Source organism: Ailuropoda melanoleuca, chromosome 5 (genome assembly GCF_002007445.2).
Source record: "Ailuropoda melanoleuca isolate Jingjing chromosome 5, ASM200744v2, whole genome shotgun sequence".
Taxonomy (NCBI): Eukaryota; Metazoa; Chordata; class Mammalia; order Carnivora; family Ursidae; genus Ailuropoda; species Ailuropoda melanoleuca.
Genome location: NC_048222.1, coordinates 20,746,048 through 20,763,894, shown reverse-complemented (window position 1 = coordinate 20,763,894; position 17,847 = coordinate 20,746,048). Strand labels below are relative to the sequence as shown.

Below are 17,847 nucleotides of genomic sequence, written 5' to 3'. Positions count from 1 at the left end.
ATGAGACAGAAAACAGCACACCACAAAAGCAAGTTAATGAATAAAAAATGTTACTTGCATACTAAAGGAAAGATAATTCTGCTGAGTCTCTAATGAAAAAAAATGGAAACGATTTTATTTTTTCTACATTACCAATACCCATTATAACAAGTATACATGAAAGTTGGATTTTACTTTAGAACCACTGAACTCATATTATTTTCTTATTTTTTTAAAGATTTATTTATTTATTTGAGAGAGAGTGAGAGTGTGTGTGTGTGTGCGTGCGTGTGTGTACATGAGTAGGGGGAGGGGCAGAGGGAAAGAATCTCAAGCCCCCCCCCCCCCCCCCCCCCTNNCAACCCCCCCCCCCCCCGCCCCGAGTTCATGACCTGAGCCAAAATCAAGAATCAAACACCCAACCAACTAAGCCATCCAGGCACACCACTCATATTTTCTAACTCTGAATTTCTCTTTCCCGATATCACGAAGTTGCCACTTAGAAATATAAAAAGGAAAAAAATACATAATAATCTATTTAAAAATCTGCTTTCAATAAGTTTTCAAAGTAGCTATTTTGGTTTTCTCTAAAATTACAATTGTTCTTCCCAAATATGAACAGATTTCACTGATGCATTACCAAGGAAATGTGACAATTTCGCAAAAACCTTTCTTCACGGTGGAAATTAACTTGCAGTCTCTAGATAAGTTACAAAATCATTTCTAACAAAGTAAATACTTTACAACCAATCATTGTTTTAAAATTTAGGACTTAGCCAATGTAAGAACATAACACATGAAGTAATGGAACAGGGCTCCTGGAAGGAAGAAACCAAAGTATTATTGGCCACAAGGTAACTGTCTATCTAGAAAGCTCAAATGAAGTGACTGATAAGCTATTAGAACAAATAACAGTTTGCTCAACGAGTGAATTTAAAATTCCTAAAAATCAATAGCATTTTTCAATCTCAGGAATAACCAACAGGAACTAAAGTTATAATTTTAAAAAATTGTTTATAATAACAATGACTAATTAGTATCCCCTTATCCACAGTTTCACTTTCCACCCATCCATTACCCACAGTCATCATGGTGCAGGAGATCACCAGGACTGTAGAAGCCTAGCACTACGTCATAGTGCCGGCATCGTTCCCCTCACGTCGCCCCCTCACACGGGCATTTTATCATCTCACGTTATCAGAAGATGGATGAGTATAGTACAGTAAGGTATTTTGAGAGGCAGACCACATTCACATAACTTCTGTTACATGCTATTGTTGTAATTGTTTTATTTTATTAATAGTTACTGTTGATCTGTTACTGTGCCTAATTTACAAACCTTACCATAGGTGTGTATATATAGGAAAAAACATGGGCTATATAGGGATCTATACTGTCTGTGGTTTCAGGTACCTGCTATGGGTCTTAGATTCCCTGTAAATAAGGGGAGTTACTGGGTATAAAAGAGGTCAATTTGAAGCAAATTACAACAATTTACAAAGAACCATGAAAAATCAGAATAAATAGAGATATATGTTGAATGGGGAGATTGAATAGCATAAAATGACAGACCTATCCAAATTATTTTATCCAAACACATAGATGTGAAAAATGCAAGATGGTAAAGATACCAACGTGGCCGAAGTCATGACTTCGTGATGACTGGTGCGACTGTACCTCTCTGTCATTATTTTATATCCTCTTATGAAAAATGTACTCCACAGCCACTGTGTAACTTCTTAGAATCTGTCACTTAATTGGGAAAGTTTCATCTCAGTAATAAGTCACTTAATTCTACCTGTGAAATGTTCCTAACCAGCTCAATCAAAGATAACTATAATATGTTTTTAATCATGGTTAATTAGATTAATATTAATAACCACTAAATACTTAATGAGCTCCTCCTCTGTGGCTTTTACATTTAATCATCACAATAAGCTGGGGTTGATGTTGAGTCTGCTTTCCTATTTATTGATGAGGCCTCACTGTTTGATAAATTATCTTGCCCTGGTCTAACTAGTCAGTCACCTAGATGTCTTTTTATACCGCCTTGCTTCTATCAAATGTCCAGATAAAAGGTTTTGTTTGATTTGGGGTGGTGGCATGTGTCCCAAGAGTATGACTGTGTATATCCTAGAAATATTCCAGACTCGTTGATTATTTTATTTTTTTAGATCAAGGAACACATTCTTACTAGGGTCTTCTTTGGGTAAGAGTTAATCCTACTACCAGTGTGTGTGTGTGTGTTGTGTGTGTGTGTTTATTCCTAAGGTCTCAGAATGCTTTATAGGAATTCTCACTTTACTCCTCTGATCCTCCTGATTCTTAGGTAAATAAATGAATCCATTTAATTTGAAAGTCTTTTCCTTAAAAATCAAAGTCAGGAATTTGGCATTTTACAAAAACCATTTTTGCATACATTTCCTTTTTTTTTTTATTTAAAGATTTTATTTTTATTTATTCGACAGAGATAGAGACAGCCAGCGAGAGAGGGAACACAAGAAGGGGAGTGGGAGAGGAAGAAGCAGGCTCATAGCGAAGAGACTGATGTGGGGCTCGATCCCATAACGCCGGGATCACGCCCTGAGCCGAAGGCAGACGCTTAACCGCTGTGCCACCAAGGGCCCCTTGCATACATTTCCTAATATTAGAAATTGCTAGACAACCTGCAGTACCATTCCCTTAAAGGAAAGATGGAAGTGGTCTTGGGAGTGGCTACCTGAAGCCTTTCTTGTGGTGGGCATTGGGGTCATTCCCCGATTCTCCGGAAGCTGCCTGTCCTTTCAGGGCTGTGCCATTTCTGTCCTTTTTGTCTGGAGGTTGCCAAGGCTCTAAATTAATTGGACACTGGTGGAGTAGGAGTGATCTGCATGGTGGCTGAGGAGAAAAAGAGGAGACAAAATGGAGGGGGAAAATGCTTTTATGGAGTGAATTTCCTGTGTGCATGTTCCAGTTTCATTTGCCTGCTCTCTGGCCATGCATACAGATCGTATGTCCTGTAAGAGAAGTTTTGAGGGAGGCCGTGAGAATTTTCCGGGGAGATGGTGGTTGGAGTTTGGCTGTCTGCTAGTGTGCTGTTCCCGCACCCCTAATGAATTGTGATGGTGTCACTTTTTATTTTCATATTCCTGTTTTGAGTATCTTCTACATTGACACCCAAAAATTTATTTTTATTTTTTGGTGGATTTTATTTTTGTCTTCAAACTAACCTCTATCCAGAGTTATATTTTAGATACTCCAAAGTAAAAGAATTATTTGAACAAAGGCACTCTATTTAAAAAGTTCTAAAAATACATCAGGGAAGTTTTCCCCTGTTATTTAGCATGACATCATATCTTCAGACTCACAAAATTCTCTACGCTATTATTTTCCTGTTTCCTTTTTTTAATCAATGCTTAGAGCATTTGTCATACAATTTTTTATTTAGAGCACCAAGAATACAGTAGAAATGGAAAATTAACGAGCCCTGATTCTTTTTTATTTTCTTTTGAATTTGATTTTTACCATCATACACAATTTGATTGAAATGATGTGCCCCTTTTCTACTGCCTAATTTTTTAGGATATCAAATCCTGTTAATTGGAGATAAAATAGGCTCTCATCAGACAATCAGGAACTTCAGTTGTATTGGGAAGCTTGATTCATGTAGCTTTTATGATTGAGAGCATCTAAATGAATGAGAAACCATTTGCTCAACAGTATTTATTGAATATACACCCTCTTGGTACATAGTACTTAACAGAAACTTAGTGGCTTAATTCAGTACCCATTTATTGTCTCAGTTTCTGGAGGTGAGAAATCTAGCCACAGCTCAGGTGGGTTTTTTCTTCACAGTCTTTCAAGACCGAAATTAAGGTGCTATTGGGCTGCGTTTTCATCTGGAACATGGTGTCTTCATCCAAACTAATATGGTTGTTGGCAGAATTCAGTTCTTTGCTACTGTTGTATGGAGGCCCTTAGCTTCTAGAGGCTTCCCACAGTACCCTGCCATATAGCTCCCTTCGTAGATAATTCATATTATAGGTCTTTGCTATTTTAAAGCCAGTAGGAAAATCTTTGCTGCTTCCAGTCTCTGTGCCCAGGGAAGACCTACCACCTTTTCGAAGGGGCTCCCTTGATTGAGCTGGACCCATTCAGGATAATCACCCTTTTGATGGACTCACAGTCAACTGATTAGGGACCATGATTGCATCTGTAAAACCCTTTCACCTTTGTCATATAACATAACATAATCATGGAACTGGTAGCCTTCATATTTGCAAATCCTGCTCATAATCAAGAGGAAAGGATTATACAAGGATGTGGGTCATTCGGGGTCATCTTATGTTGGGCAGAGTTTTTGGAGCTGAGGATATGCTAAGTTTTTAAAGGAGCACACTTGCAACTATGTGAAAAGTAGGCTGTAGGAGAGTAAGGATGGAAAGAGGGAGACCAGATATGAATCAATTGTAAAATCTCAAGTGAGAGCTATTGCTGGCTTAGATTAGGGTGGTAACAGTGGAGATAGGTAAAAAAGTTGGAATCAACATGTGTTTTAAAGATTTCATTTATTTATTTATTTTAGAGAGAGAGAGAGCATGTGAGCAGGTGGAGGATCAGAGGGTGGGAGGAGAGTGAGGGGGAAAGAATCTCAGGCAGACTCCGTGCTGAGTGTGGAGCCTGATGTGGGGCTTGATCTCAGGACCCTGAGATCATGACCTGAGCCAAAACCAAGAGTCAGACACTTAACCAACTGAACGACCCAGGCACCCCTAAATCAACATACGTTTTAAAAGTAGAGCTAACAAAAAAGTTGCTTATGGATTCAATATGAAGCATGAGAAACAGAGAAATCACAGATGATTCCAAGGTTTCTGACTGATCCAGTAGAAGGATGAAGTGGGGAAGATCACATTGCAGGGAGCAATGCAAAATCACGAGCTTAGTGTTGGATGTAATAGGTTTGAAATGGCTACCAGAATCCAGGTAGAGATGCTGAGTAGATAGCTGAGTAGATCTGAAGTGTAGAGAAAGAGGTTTTAGCTAGGGATAGAAGCAGGAAGTTTTAGTTTATGGATGATATTTAAAATTGTGAGATGGATCAGATCACCTAGGGAGTGAGTGTAGTACAAGAGGAGTGGCTTGAGGACTGAGCCTGGGGCACTTTAGTGTTTAGGGGTGGCTGACTGATGAGCAGGAATAAGCTATTGACCAGTAAGGAAGAAGAAGCAAGGGAAGAGAAGTCCAGATGCTAAGCCGAGAGCTAAGAGAAGAATGTGTTTCAAGAAAAAGAAGGGAGCAACTTCGTCAAATGCTGCTGATTGTTCAAGAAAGATGGACGCCAAGCACCTGCGCTTGGCGTTACTAATGTGGAGGTTATTGATGATCTAGACAGGAGCTATTTTGTGGTCAAATAAATGCCTCATTGGGCTGAGTCCGAGAGAATGGAGCAGAGGAATTAGAGACATCGACATGTAACACTTTGGAGGTGTTTTATGGTGCAGGAGTGGGGATTAATAGGGTAGTAGCTGGAGGGGAAGATGAGATCAAGAGAGGGACTTTTTAAAAAGATAGAACATACAACAACTAGGTGAATAAGGCCTCAATAGTTTATTAGAAGAAAATAGTAGTAAAGTCTAACTTCCCAGGCCACCAAAAGACTTAGCCCCAAAAGACAAGAGGGCACTGAAATTTTTTATTTTTACCTTCTACTTGTTAGTCTTATTATGACTCTCTCTGATATTACTGTTTTTATTTTATTTATTTAACCAAATCATTACAGATGAATGGAAATCTACATAGTCATTCTCTGGCTATCTTGCAGATCCTGGTAATCCTGAGTGCTTTTTCTTGGAGGAACAATTCCATCTTCCTACTTCTTTGCCTCCTGTCTTACAGGAAGGAGCTTATAAATGAGGCTTAGAGTTGCAGTGGTTTTTGTGGTTTGATTTATTTCCTTCTCTAACCGATGAATTTTTGCTTATGATTCAATACTAATTTCCTTGGATGTACTTTATTTTAAAAAAGTAGCTGAAAATGTGACTTGTCTTTGACCACATTTCTACATGGGTTAAGAATGGAGTGGAGGAACATCCAGCTGCTGAGTGTTTCATTTGTATCTATCCTATGGATCTTGGAATTCTCTGCCAGTAACATGAACAGTTACCAATAGCTTGTGAGTAGCCAGAGTAGATGTCACAGAGCCAGTGCAGTCTACTCATAGGAGAGAAGCCTACCAAAAGAAATATAAAAGATGTACTGCTCTCGAGAGTGGGTTCCTGTCTTTTCTCTGCCACTATAGGCTGCCGTCCACTTTCATTCACAATTTACTCGTGAAAAAGGTTTTAAAACATTAATGTACAGAAGTTAAACATGTGGCTTCATATTTCCAGAGAACTAAAGGATAAATGTGGATTTTTGTGTCCAAGTGTTATGTGATGTACACGTATTTATAGAATATTAAACTTAGGTTAAACTGAAATGTTGAGAGTTTTACAAAGTAGTAATTTTGTAACTCATCTTTTGCTTTTGTCAGTAATTGTACTGTCTGTAATCTGTGAAATAAACGGTTAATACTGTTAGAAGTAAGGAGTTATCAGTGGTAGTTTTGTAAGGGGTAGAGCAGAAACTAGTGACCTTTGATGCTGGCTTGTTCTTTTTTCTTTTTAACAGGGTACTGGTTACCCTGATTCTTCTGGTAAGTAAGGTATATACCTGGCAAGTAGACCCATGAAGCTCCCCCTCCCTGTGTATTTGAGTTACTGGAATGTTCTTTTGATGCTAGTTTTCATTTAGTACTTTTGTCATCTTTTAAAGTTTTCTATCACTGACCCTTATTGCTTGGACTATCTTTAGACATTATGGTCTTGGTGCTGGGGATATCTGTCCTTTTTCCCTGTTACCTTTGCATACTGAATTGAACAGCTTCTGTCTTCTAATTGGCCAGCTGATGGTGAGCCATCCCTTTTATGCTCTTAATTATGCCCATCTTCGTTTCAGTCGTACTGTTAGTATCAGCACTTGTATTTTTCCATTTCCGCCCATTTTCAGAAAATAAGTAAATGTGACACAATTTTTAGATATTTGTACAAGTGAATGTTACTTGGCAAAGTAGAACTGTTGGTTATTGTGCTCCACTGTGAGGAAGTAGAGGGATGTGTGTGTCCAGCTGCGGATATGTGGCTCAGGAGAGGTGGTTTGACTATTACCCCTTTTAACATTGGAAAGCACTCTAGAATTTTGATGGATTTCTGTCTCACATCGACGTCTTTCATCCATTTTGAGTTTATCTTTGTGTATGGTGTGAGAGAATGGTCCAGTTTCATTCTTCTGCCTGTAGCTGTCCAATTTTCCCAGCACCATTTATTGAAAAGACTGTGTTTTTTCCATTGGATATTTTTTCCTGCTTTGTCGAAGATAAGTTGACCATAGAGTTGAGGGTCCACATCTGGGCTCTCTATTCTGTTCCATTGGTCCATGTGTCTGTTTTTGTGCCAGTACCATGCTGTCTTTGTGATCACAGCTTTGTAATATAGCTTGAATCAGGCAACGTGATGCTCCCAGCTTTGTTTTTCTTTTTCAACATTTCCTTGGCGATTTGGGGTCTTTTCTGATTCCATACAAATTTTAAGATTGTTCCAGCTCTTTGAAAACCACCATTGGTATTTTGATCAGGATGGCGTTGAAAGTATAGATTGCTCTGGGCAGCACAGACATTTTAACAGTGTTTATTCTTTCAATCCATGAGCATGGAATGTTTTTCCATCTTTTTGTGTCTTCTTCAATTTCTTTCATAAGTGTTCTGTAGTTTCTAGAGTATAGATCCTTTACCTCTTTGATTAAGTTTATTCCTAGAGGAGAACATAGGCAGTAATCTCATCGACATCAGCCACAGGAACTTCTTTCAAGACACATCTCCAAAGGCAAGGAAAACAAAAGTGAAAATGAATTTTTGGGACTTCATCAAGATAAAAAGCTTTTGCACAGCAAAGGAAACAGTCAACAAAACAAAGAGGCAACCCACAGAGTAGGAAAAGATATTTGCAAATGGCACTACAGATAAAGGGCTGGTATCCAAGATCTGTAAAGAACTTCTCAAACTTAACACCCAAAAAACAAATAATCAAGTCAAAAAATGGGCAGAAGACATGAACAGACACTTCTCCAAAAGAAGACATACAAATGGCTACCAGACACATGAAAAAATGTTCAACATTTTTAGCCATCAGGGAAATTCAAATGAAAACCACATTGAAGATACCACCTTATGCCAGTTAGAATGGCAAAAATTAACAAGGCAGGAAACAACAAATGCTGGAGAGGATGTGGAGAAAGGGGAACCCTCTTATGCTGTTGGTGGGAATGCAAGTTGGTACAGCCACTTTGAAACAATGTGGAGGTTCCTCAAAAAGTTAAAAATAGAGCTACCTTATGACCCAGAAATTGCACTACTGGGTATTTACCCCAAAGATACAGATGTAGTGAAAAGAAGGGCCACATGCACCCCAATGTTCACAGCAGCAATGTCCACAATAGCCAAATGTGGAAGGAGCTGAGATGCCCTTCGACAGATGAATGGATAAAGAAGATGAGGTCCACATATACAATGGAATATTACTCAGGCATCAGAATGGATGAGAATACCCACCATTTGCATCGACATGGATGGAACTAGAGAAGAGTATGCTAAGTGAAGTACGTCAAGCCAAGAAAGACAATTATCATATGGTTTCACTTATATGTGGAACATAGGAAATAGCAGGGAGGACATTAGGAGAAGGAAGGGAAAAAATGAAGGGGAGAAATCAGAGGGGGAGATGAACCATGAGAGACTATGGACTCCGGGAAACAGACTGAGGGTTTCAGAGGGGGAGGGGTTGGAGAGGTGGGTTAGCCGGTGATGGGTATTAAGGAGGGCATGTATTGCATTGAGCACTGGGTGTTATACACGAACAATGAAACATGGAACACTACATCAAAAACTAAGGATGTACTGTATGATGACTAATATAACATCATAAAAAGAAAAACATTTGAAAGCACTGATTGCATGGACATCATGCTGTAAAGTTGTGGTGTGCCCACAAATAACATTGTGATCCTTGTTTAGTGTCTTCTGGGGCTGTTTTCTATTCTGTAAGATGACCACGTTGGTGTTCATGATCAATGTGATTCTACTTAAACTTTCAGATCCTTACACAGAAACAGTGTTCTTGTTTAGATATAATTTGAACAAGTTTATTTATTTTGTTTGTTTTCAGCCCGGCACAGAGAAGAAAATGGGAATTATTTTGGCTTATTTTTTAACTTTCTCTTTTTAAAAAAAATTTTTTTTAAAGTATCTTTTTTTTTTTTTTTAAAGATTTTATTTATTTGTTTGACAGAGAGAGAGAGACAGCCAGCGAGAGAGGGAACACAAGCAGGGGTAGTGGGAGAGGAAAATGCAGGCTCCCAGCAGAGGAGCCTGATGTGGGGCTCGATCCCAGGACTCTGGGATCACGCCCTGAGCCGAAGGCAGACGCTTAACGACTGAGCAACCCAGGCACCCTTTTTAAAATTTTTTAATTTTTTACATTTCTCTTAACTAAATAATTGAGGGCAGCTCATAACAAGGAAATTAATTTATGATACAATATAAAAATAAAGAGGACCAAATACGGAAGTGGAAATGAAAGTGAGAAAGAACCATACGAAAAGATGACAGATATGGCGTTTGTTAGGACCTGTGGATGCCCAAGGGTGTCCACAGGCTGAGAGGCAAGCTTGCAGACAGGGAAGGGGGGGTGAGCTGGGCTAGCAGGTAGTGGTGCCAGGACCCTATGGGGGGGTTATCCTGGGGCTGGGTGAGGGCCTTTGTCTCTTCAGTTGTGCACCCTACAGACTCTCATTCCTCTTCTCTTAGGACTGTGGCATCAGTGTTACCCCTTAAGTGTTTCAAAATGCAGTTTACCTCCCCAGGCCCTTTAAAAGAAAAGAAACAGTTCTTTAGCTATAATCAACTAAAACGTGGCAGTGGTTTGTGGGTCTGATGATGGCTGACACTGAATCTTGCCCTGTTCTGGAACGCCCTCTGCCCCCTTTGCTGGAAGCCCCGGGCCCTCTCTGCCCTTCTGTGCCTCCCTTTCTGAGCTCACGCTGGTTTCTGGGTGTGTGGTCACGGACATGGATGTCAGCCTAGATTTCAGGTCACCAAACGTCACAGAAGCCATTGCGTTTTTTCCTGTGGTGACCTCAAGGTGAGCGGCCTTCCACGTCCGGTTTCTCTGTGTCTGAAATCGTGATTCAGAAAGGCCACCGTGGCCGCTTCCTGCGGAGAGACTGGCTGTCCTTGTGGCAAGGACCTCGTTCTCCGCGGGGAGCATTTGCTGGCCAGTGCCATCGCTGCACAGGAGAGGGGAGATGGCGATGACGCAGTAAGTGCCCTGGGAGGATCACAGGGATTTGTAACAGGTCCAGCGGACTCGAAGGGGGCCTGAGGTAGATGACGGGGCCGGCAGCCCCTTGGTCTTCTCCTCGTGTCTTGTGCACTGTGCAGTGCCCTCCTGGATACACTCTGCCTCCCTGTTCTGCTCCGCCGAGAGGCCAGCTGTTGGCACTTGAGCCAGTGGTTTAGGGAGGAGGCAGCGTATTAGAGGAGTGAGTGGTCACGGAAGCAGCATAAGTGCACCTCCTTGAAGCCTCCGTCTGTAGGACGCGTTGCGCCAGGTGATGGATCCCCCGTCTCAGTGTGACAGGGGTGAGGGGTCCTGATCAGGACAACTGAGATTCATCTGCATTATCCAACTCGGTGGAAAAACTGTGGGTTTTGGAGTTCGATCTGGACTTCTGATTCTTACCAGCACCCTTTATTGGTGTGTGTTAACTGGAGCCTCATTTTCCTTCTCTACAAAATAATATTAGTCTTGGATTGTGACAGTGACTAAATGAGATAATAGATGTGAAGTGCCCAGTTAGTGACTCAACAAATAATAATGCCATTATCATGATTACAATTATTTGTTCTTCTACCAGATCTTTAATAAGAGATGTTCGTGAAAAGATAGGTAGCTTTTAGAGATGGTGGTCTTTGATTCTGCTGTAAAGGTAAAAAATCTTAAAGGCAAGCTGCTATTTTGATATTTGGAAAATATCAGAAAGACCCAAGGCTGCCTAGGTTATAAAATTGGTAGCTCGACAGGGGTATTGCCTCACCCCCAGGTAACTTAAATTGAGAGGCATCTTGGTTATGCAGAAAGATCAACTCCAGAGCTCCATTACATAGCAGTTTACCCACAGCTTTTCAGACACACATGTGTAAAAGAGGTCCACACACTCTTTGTGCAGAACAGGTGATAGAGATTTAGAGAGGAGAGGAATTTCACCTTAGTGTTTGAATTTTATATTTGAGAATAGCAGGCAATTAAATGCTGTAAAGTGGCACAGGAAAGTGGCTTGAACTTTAAAAACATTTCTTTTCCTCCATTCTCCCACTTCACCCGGAGATATTCACATTTATATTAATTATCTCCATAGCTCATATTAGGTTATGCAGTAGAATCTGAATTTCAGATAAATGTCAAAATCAGAAAATAGGACTATAATCTTTCACAGACAGCTATGAAGCAAATGGACTTTCTGTTTTTGAAGCATTTTGTCCTATGAAGCACAGACCTTATTTTTCAAATACCTTGTCACCGACACAACTAGAAAATCTCGTTAAATACGCCTCAGGGGTGCTGGGGATCATGGCAGGATACGGAGTTACAGAAGAAGGAGCAGGGGCCTGGCGACGCCTCATGAGCCTGGGCCTGGTCCGCCTCACACTGACTCCCGGGGATGAGCTGTCCCCCGGAAGTCTCTTCCCTGGCTCACCCAGGTTTCTAATCTGGAAGGTCAAGATAGTAAATGAATGATCTTCAGTGTTTTTCAGTATTCCACTTTATGAGGAGACATATGAGCCACCACTTTGCATGTTTTACCCAGCCATTCCTGAAAAAGATGTGTGTTTTGTTCCTCGAAGAGGCCCATGCTACTTGTCTGGGTGCAACTCGTCATCACTTCCAGCAGTGATTTTCTGTGTGTGTGTGCATGCTTGTGTTTCTTTGCATTGTTGGAGCCTTGAAAGCTATTGGCATGAAATTCCAGTTTGTCAAGTGTATAGAAGTAGAGCTGCTGTGCTGCTGTGGAGTCATGAGGGCCAGGGTCCTTCCTGTCTAGTTGTCACCCCCTGAGCCACTTCCATAGAACCCTAGGGTTTGAAAACTAGACATTACAGGGTGAGAGCCATACTCTTGAGTGCACCACCGTGGGCTTGGTCTAGTCCCATTTTTACTTTTGCCCATTTTTTCATTTTGTTATGAAAAATTTCAAGCATACAGTACAATTTCAAAAACTTTTACAATGAACCTCTGTAAAGCCACCACCTAGGTTCTTTTTTTTTATTCTTTTAATTAATACGTTACGGTGCTCATTTTACCACATATCTGTCTATTCCTCTGTCCATCTACCAATCATGTCCATCTCTTTTTTGAAAATAAATTTCAAAGTAAGTTGCAGACTTTCTCCAAATGCATATAAAAATATAATTCTGTTTTTGAAGGTATAATTTACGTACAGTGAAATGCATAGAGTTCTGACAAATGTATATATGTGTATAATTCAAGCCCCTATCAAGATACAAAACATTACTTACATTATATACCCCAAGGAGTCACCTCATGCCCCTTTTGAAGATTAATCTCCACTCCCACCCTCCAAAGGAAGGCATTGTTTTAATTCTTTTTCCACTATATGTTAATTTTATCTGTTATATTACCTTACATAAAGGTAGTCTTTTGTGACTGGTTTCTTTCACTCATCATGATGTTTCTGAGATTCATCCATTTGTGCCTTTAGTAACTTGTTTGTGTGTATGTAGCGGTATTCCACTGTCGGATGCCATTGTTTGTTTATTCTTATATTGATGAACATCTGGGCGGTTTCTGTTTTGGAGCTGTTATCAGTAAAGTTACAATGAATGTTCTCATGCAAGTCTTTTTTTGTAGACTTATTCTCTTGGTTAAATATCTGGGATTAGAATTGTTGGGTCATAGGACAGGTGCATGTTTAATTTGATAAAACGTTGCTCTGAAGAGGTGATATAATTTTATGTCACCCCTAACAAATATATGCGAGTTTTGATTGCTCCGTATCTTCTCCAACAGTTGGTGTTGTCTGTCTTTTATTTTTTTAATTAACTAATCAATTATTTTAATTTTAATTTTTACTTATTTGTCAGAGAGCACAAGCAGGGAGAGTGGCAGGCAGAGGAGCAAGTCCTGCTGAGCAGGGAGCCCTACGTGGGGCTCGATCCTAGGACCCCAGGATCATGACCTGAGCCGAAGGCAGACACTTAACCGACTGAGCCACCCAGGTGTCCCAGTGTTGTCTGTCTTTTAAATTTTAGTTATTATACTGTTATAGTAATAATTAGTGATAATAGTGGCAATAACTAGTAGTGGTATTTCACTAGGCTTTATTTGCTTTTTCTTGCTGACTGTTGATGTCAAGCACTTTTATATGTGCTTATCAGCCATTCGTATATCTTCTTTGAAGTGTATTGAAATTATTTATTCATTTGTTTTTAACTGGATTATTTGTCTTTTTACTATTGAATTATGGGGACTCTTTATATATCACAGCTTCAATATTCATATTTTGCAAATATTTTCTCCTAGTCTTTGGCTTCTGTATTCATTCATTTTTTTTTTTTTTTAAGATTTTATTTATTTATTTGATAGAGATAGAGACAGCCAGCGAGAGAGGGAACACAAGCAGGGGGAGTGGGAGAGGAAGAAGCAGGCTCATAGCAGAGGAGCCTGATGTGGGGCTCGATCCCACAATGCCGGGATCACGCCCTGAGCTGAAGGCAGACACTTAACCGCTGTGCCACCCAGGCGCCCCCGTATTCATTTTCTTAAAGATGTCTTTTGAAGAACAGAAAATTTTAATTTTCTTTTTTTTTTTTTAAAGATTTTATTTATTTATTTGACAGAGATAGAGACAGCCAGCGAGAGAGGGAACACAAGCAGGGGGAGTGGGAGAGGAAGAAGCAGGATCCTAGTGGAGGAGCCCGATGTGAGGCCCGATCCCATAACGCCGGGATCACGCCCTGAGCCGAAGGCAGACACTTAACCGCTGTGCCACCCAGGCGCCCCAGAAAATTTTAATTTTCAAAAAAACTCATCTTATCTATACGTTCTTTCATGATTATTGCTTTCTATTTTCTAAGAAACTTTTGTCTACTCCAAGTTATAAAAATATTCTCATACGTTGTCTTCTCAAAGCTTCACATTTTGTTCATTAGTTTTTATGTTTAGGTCTTTGATGTATCCTGAATTAATTTATGTATATGCTCTGAAGTAGTGGCTCTGCCTTTTTGCCACTCCCCAACATCATCTCTGGCTTCTTGCTCTGGCTGACTGGTTATTCTTCTAATGTATATACACTTATGGCTGTGTACTTGCTTATTCTGTTCTTTCTTCTCTCTCCTCCGTAAATATTTATTGGGTCTTTATAATGTGCTCAGTTCTGGGCTTAGTATTGGGTATATTCTGTTGAACAAAATATAAATAATCTATGCCACTGTGCATCTGGTAGTCTAATAAAGATAAATGCACACTAAGCAAATAAACACAAATGCTTTTATATTTATGTCTGGTGAAGTTTTATTTATCCTTTAAAATTCACCTTAATTGAGTATTTGAAAACCAATTATTGTAATCCACCGTATCAACAGACTAAAGAAAATCATGTGGCCATATCAGTTGATAAAGAAAAACCATTTGACAAAATCCAGTATTCATTCAAGATAAAATCTCTCAGCAGAGTAGGAGTAAAGGGGAACTTTCTCAACTTGGTAAAGGGCATCTATAAAAATCCTCCAGTTAACATCATATTTAATGCTAAAAAACTGAATGCTTTCTCTCTAAGTTTGGGAACAAGGCAAGGATGTCTTCTTTCAACACTCTGTTCAACATTGTATTGGAAGTTCTAGCCACTGCAGTTAAGGCAAGAACAAGAAATCAAAGGCATTTAGGTTGGGAAAAAAGAAACAAAACTATCCCTGTTTACAGATGATATGATTGTAGACTATCCCAAAGAATCTACCAAAAACGAAACAAAACAAAACAGAACAGAATGCCCTCCTAAACTCATAAGTGATTTCTGCAAGGTCACAGGATATAATACCAACAAATAAAAATCCATCACATTTGTATATACTAGCAAAGAACATGTTGGAACTAAAATTACAAACACAAAACTAATTATAGTTACTGTTCGGAAAATGAAATACTTAGGAATGTATTTAATAAACCTGTCTTGTATCTATATGCTGAAGATTGTAAAATGCTGTTGAAAGAAGTCAAAGACCTAAATAAATGTAGAGACATACTGTGCTAACATATTGGAAGACTCAAAATAGTGAGGACGTCAGTTCTCCTTCAGTCGTTCAATGCAATTATTATGAAAACCCCAGCAATGTTTTTTTTTTTTGTTTCACTTAAAGACGTCCTTGATGAAGCAGTAAAAATTATTAATCCTACTAAATTTTAATCTTTGAACACTTGTCTCCTTAGAAATGTATATAAAAGTTTTCATTTTATAACAGTTTTAGATTTACAGAAAAATTGGGAAGATGAAGAATTTCCATGCATCCCATACCCGGTTTTCCCCTTTTTAACATTTTACATTACTGTGGTTCATTTGTTACGATTAATGAACCAGTATTGATAAATTGTTATTAACTAAAGTCCATGCTTTATTCAGATTTCTTTATTTTTTATGTAATATCCTCTTTCTATTCCAGAATCCCATCCAGGGTACCACATTACTTGTAGTCATCTTTCTCTTCAGCTGGACAGTTTGTTAGACTTTCCTTGATTTTGATGATCTTGACAGTTTCAAGGAGTATCTGTGGGATACTTTCAGAATGTCTGTCTCAGTTGGGATTTGTGTGATGTTTTTCTCATGATTAGACTAGGGTGATGTGCGTTTTTGGGAGAACTACCACAGTGGTAATGGACATTTTCATCACATCATATTGTGGGTTCATACTATCATGTAACTTATCACTGTTAGTGTTGTCCTTCATCACTTGGCTGAAGTGGTGTTTGTCAGTCTTCTCCTTTGTAAAGTGACACCTTCATTCCGTTCTCTACTGTATTCTTTGTTTGTTTTAAACTAATTTTCTTTTTCTTTTTTAAGACTTTATGCATTTGAAAGAGGGAGCACGAGAGAGAGAGAGAGAGAGTGCGTGCGCAAGCGTGCATGTGCCCACGTGCATATACCAGCAGGGGAGAGGCAGAGGCAGAGGGAGAAGCAGGCTCCCACTGATCAGGAATCCCAACGCGGGGCTCGATCCCAGGACTCCAAGATCATGACCTGAGCCAAAGTCAGACGCTTAACCTACTGAGTCACCCAGGTCCCCCTTTAGGTACTCTTTGGAATCAGCAAGATTTTTTATACAGAAGCTTCTTTAAAATTTATAGGCAAAGACATAGGTCCTGGAATAGTTAAAAATCATCCTGAAAAAGAAAAAAGTTAGTGGAATCACTCACTTCTTATTAAAACCTACTATAGCTGTAGTAAAGTAAGGCATATGGTATTGGTGGAGGGATAGACACAAAATAGAGAATCTTGAAAAAAGCGATTTAATGGAAGAAGGATAACCTTTTCGCAAAATGGTGCTGGAGCAATTGGACATCCATTGGCACAACAAACCATGGCTTAACCCTCACACCTTATATAAAAATGAATTCAAAATGGGTCATGAGCTTAACTATAAAATGCAAAAGTATAATTCTTTTAGAAAAAACATGGGGTTCTAGGGCTTGACAAGTAATTCCAAGACTTGACACCCAAACCATGATTCATAAGAAAAAGAAATTGATGAATTGGATCTCAGCAAAATTGGATTTTTACTTGCTAAAGAGCCTGTTAAGAGGATGAAAACATAAATTGCAAGGCTGGGAGAAAATATTTGCAAACTACATGTTTGATAAAGGACCGGTATCCAACATGTACAGAACTTTCAAAATTCGACAATAAAACAGAGAAAAAAATAGTATAATTAGAAAATGGACAAAACCCTGAATGGACGTTTTACCGAAGAAGATCTACAGATGGCAAATAAGCATACAAAAAGATGTTCATCATCATTACCCATTAGGGAAATGCAGGTTTAAACCACAATGTGATATCACTACATACCTGTCAGAATGGCAAAAGTAAAAAGTAGTGTGACAACCCCAAATGGTCAGTGAGCGTGTAGCGAACCTGCATCACTCAGACATTGTTGGCAGGAAGTAAAATATACAGCGACTGTGGAAAACAGTTTGGCGGTTTCTTACAAAACTAAACACACAACTCCCATGTGACCCAGCAATTACACTCTTGAGCATTTATCCCAGAGACATGAAAACATATGTTCACATGAAAATCTGTACATGAATGTTCATATCAGCTTTTTCCCCCCTTATACTAGCCAAAACACGGAAACACCCCAGATATCCTTCAAAGGTTGAATCGTTAAACTGTAGTACGTTCATACTATGGTATAAAGCAAAAACTCTCCCTTTTTCCCTTCCTGTGTAGGAGAAACCCAGTTCTTCCCTATGGTGTATTTCTTCTTCCTGTGTGTCTGTCTTTTTTACCTTTACAGAGAATGCTTCACTTCTGATACTTCTGGTCACTGAACATCTGGAGATTTTTCTCCACATCAGTAAGTAATTCTCAGACATCAGCTAGGTGTCCCATAATTTAACTCAATTCTATCACTCTAGCCAAAGGTAATGTCATACCCCACAGGTTAAGGGCTCGGTCTCATAACACACAGTTATACGCTTCAGATGCCCTTCACAAATGTCATCT

At 39.3% G+C, this 17,847-nt stretch overlaps 1 protein-coding gene across 15 annotated transcripts in view; it reads left to right on the top strand.

The window, feature by feature from the left end:
• The window catches only part of FARS2 (phenylalanyl-tRNA synthetase 2, mitochondrial), a 558,277-nt gene that overhangs the window by 95,072 nt on the left and 445,358 nt on the right, over positions 1 to 17,847 (top strand). For 10 of the 15 annotated variants that reach the window (XM_034660369.1, XM_034660377.1, XM_034660375.1 and 7 more), the window contains one exon: positions 17,639 to 17,698. The exons of the other annotated variants lie outside the window; for them this stretch is intronic. The gene's annotated coding sequence lies outside the window, so the exon portion shown is untranslated. The remainder of the gene's footprint in view (positions 1 to 17,638; positions 17,699 to 17,847) is intronic. 15 annotated transcript variants of the gene reach the window in all.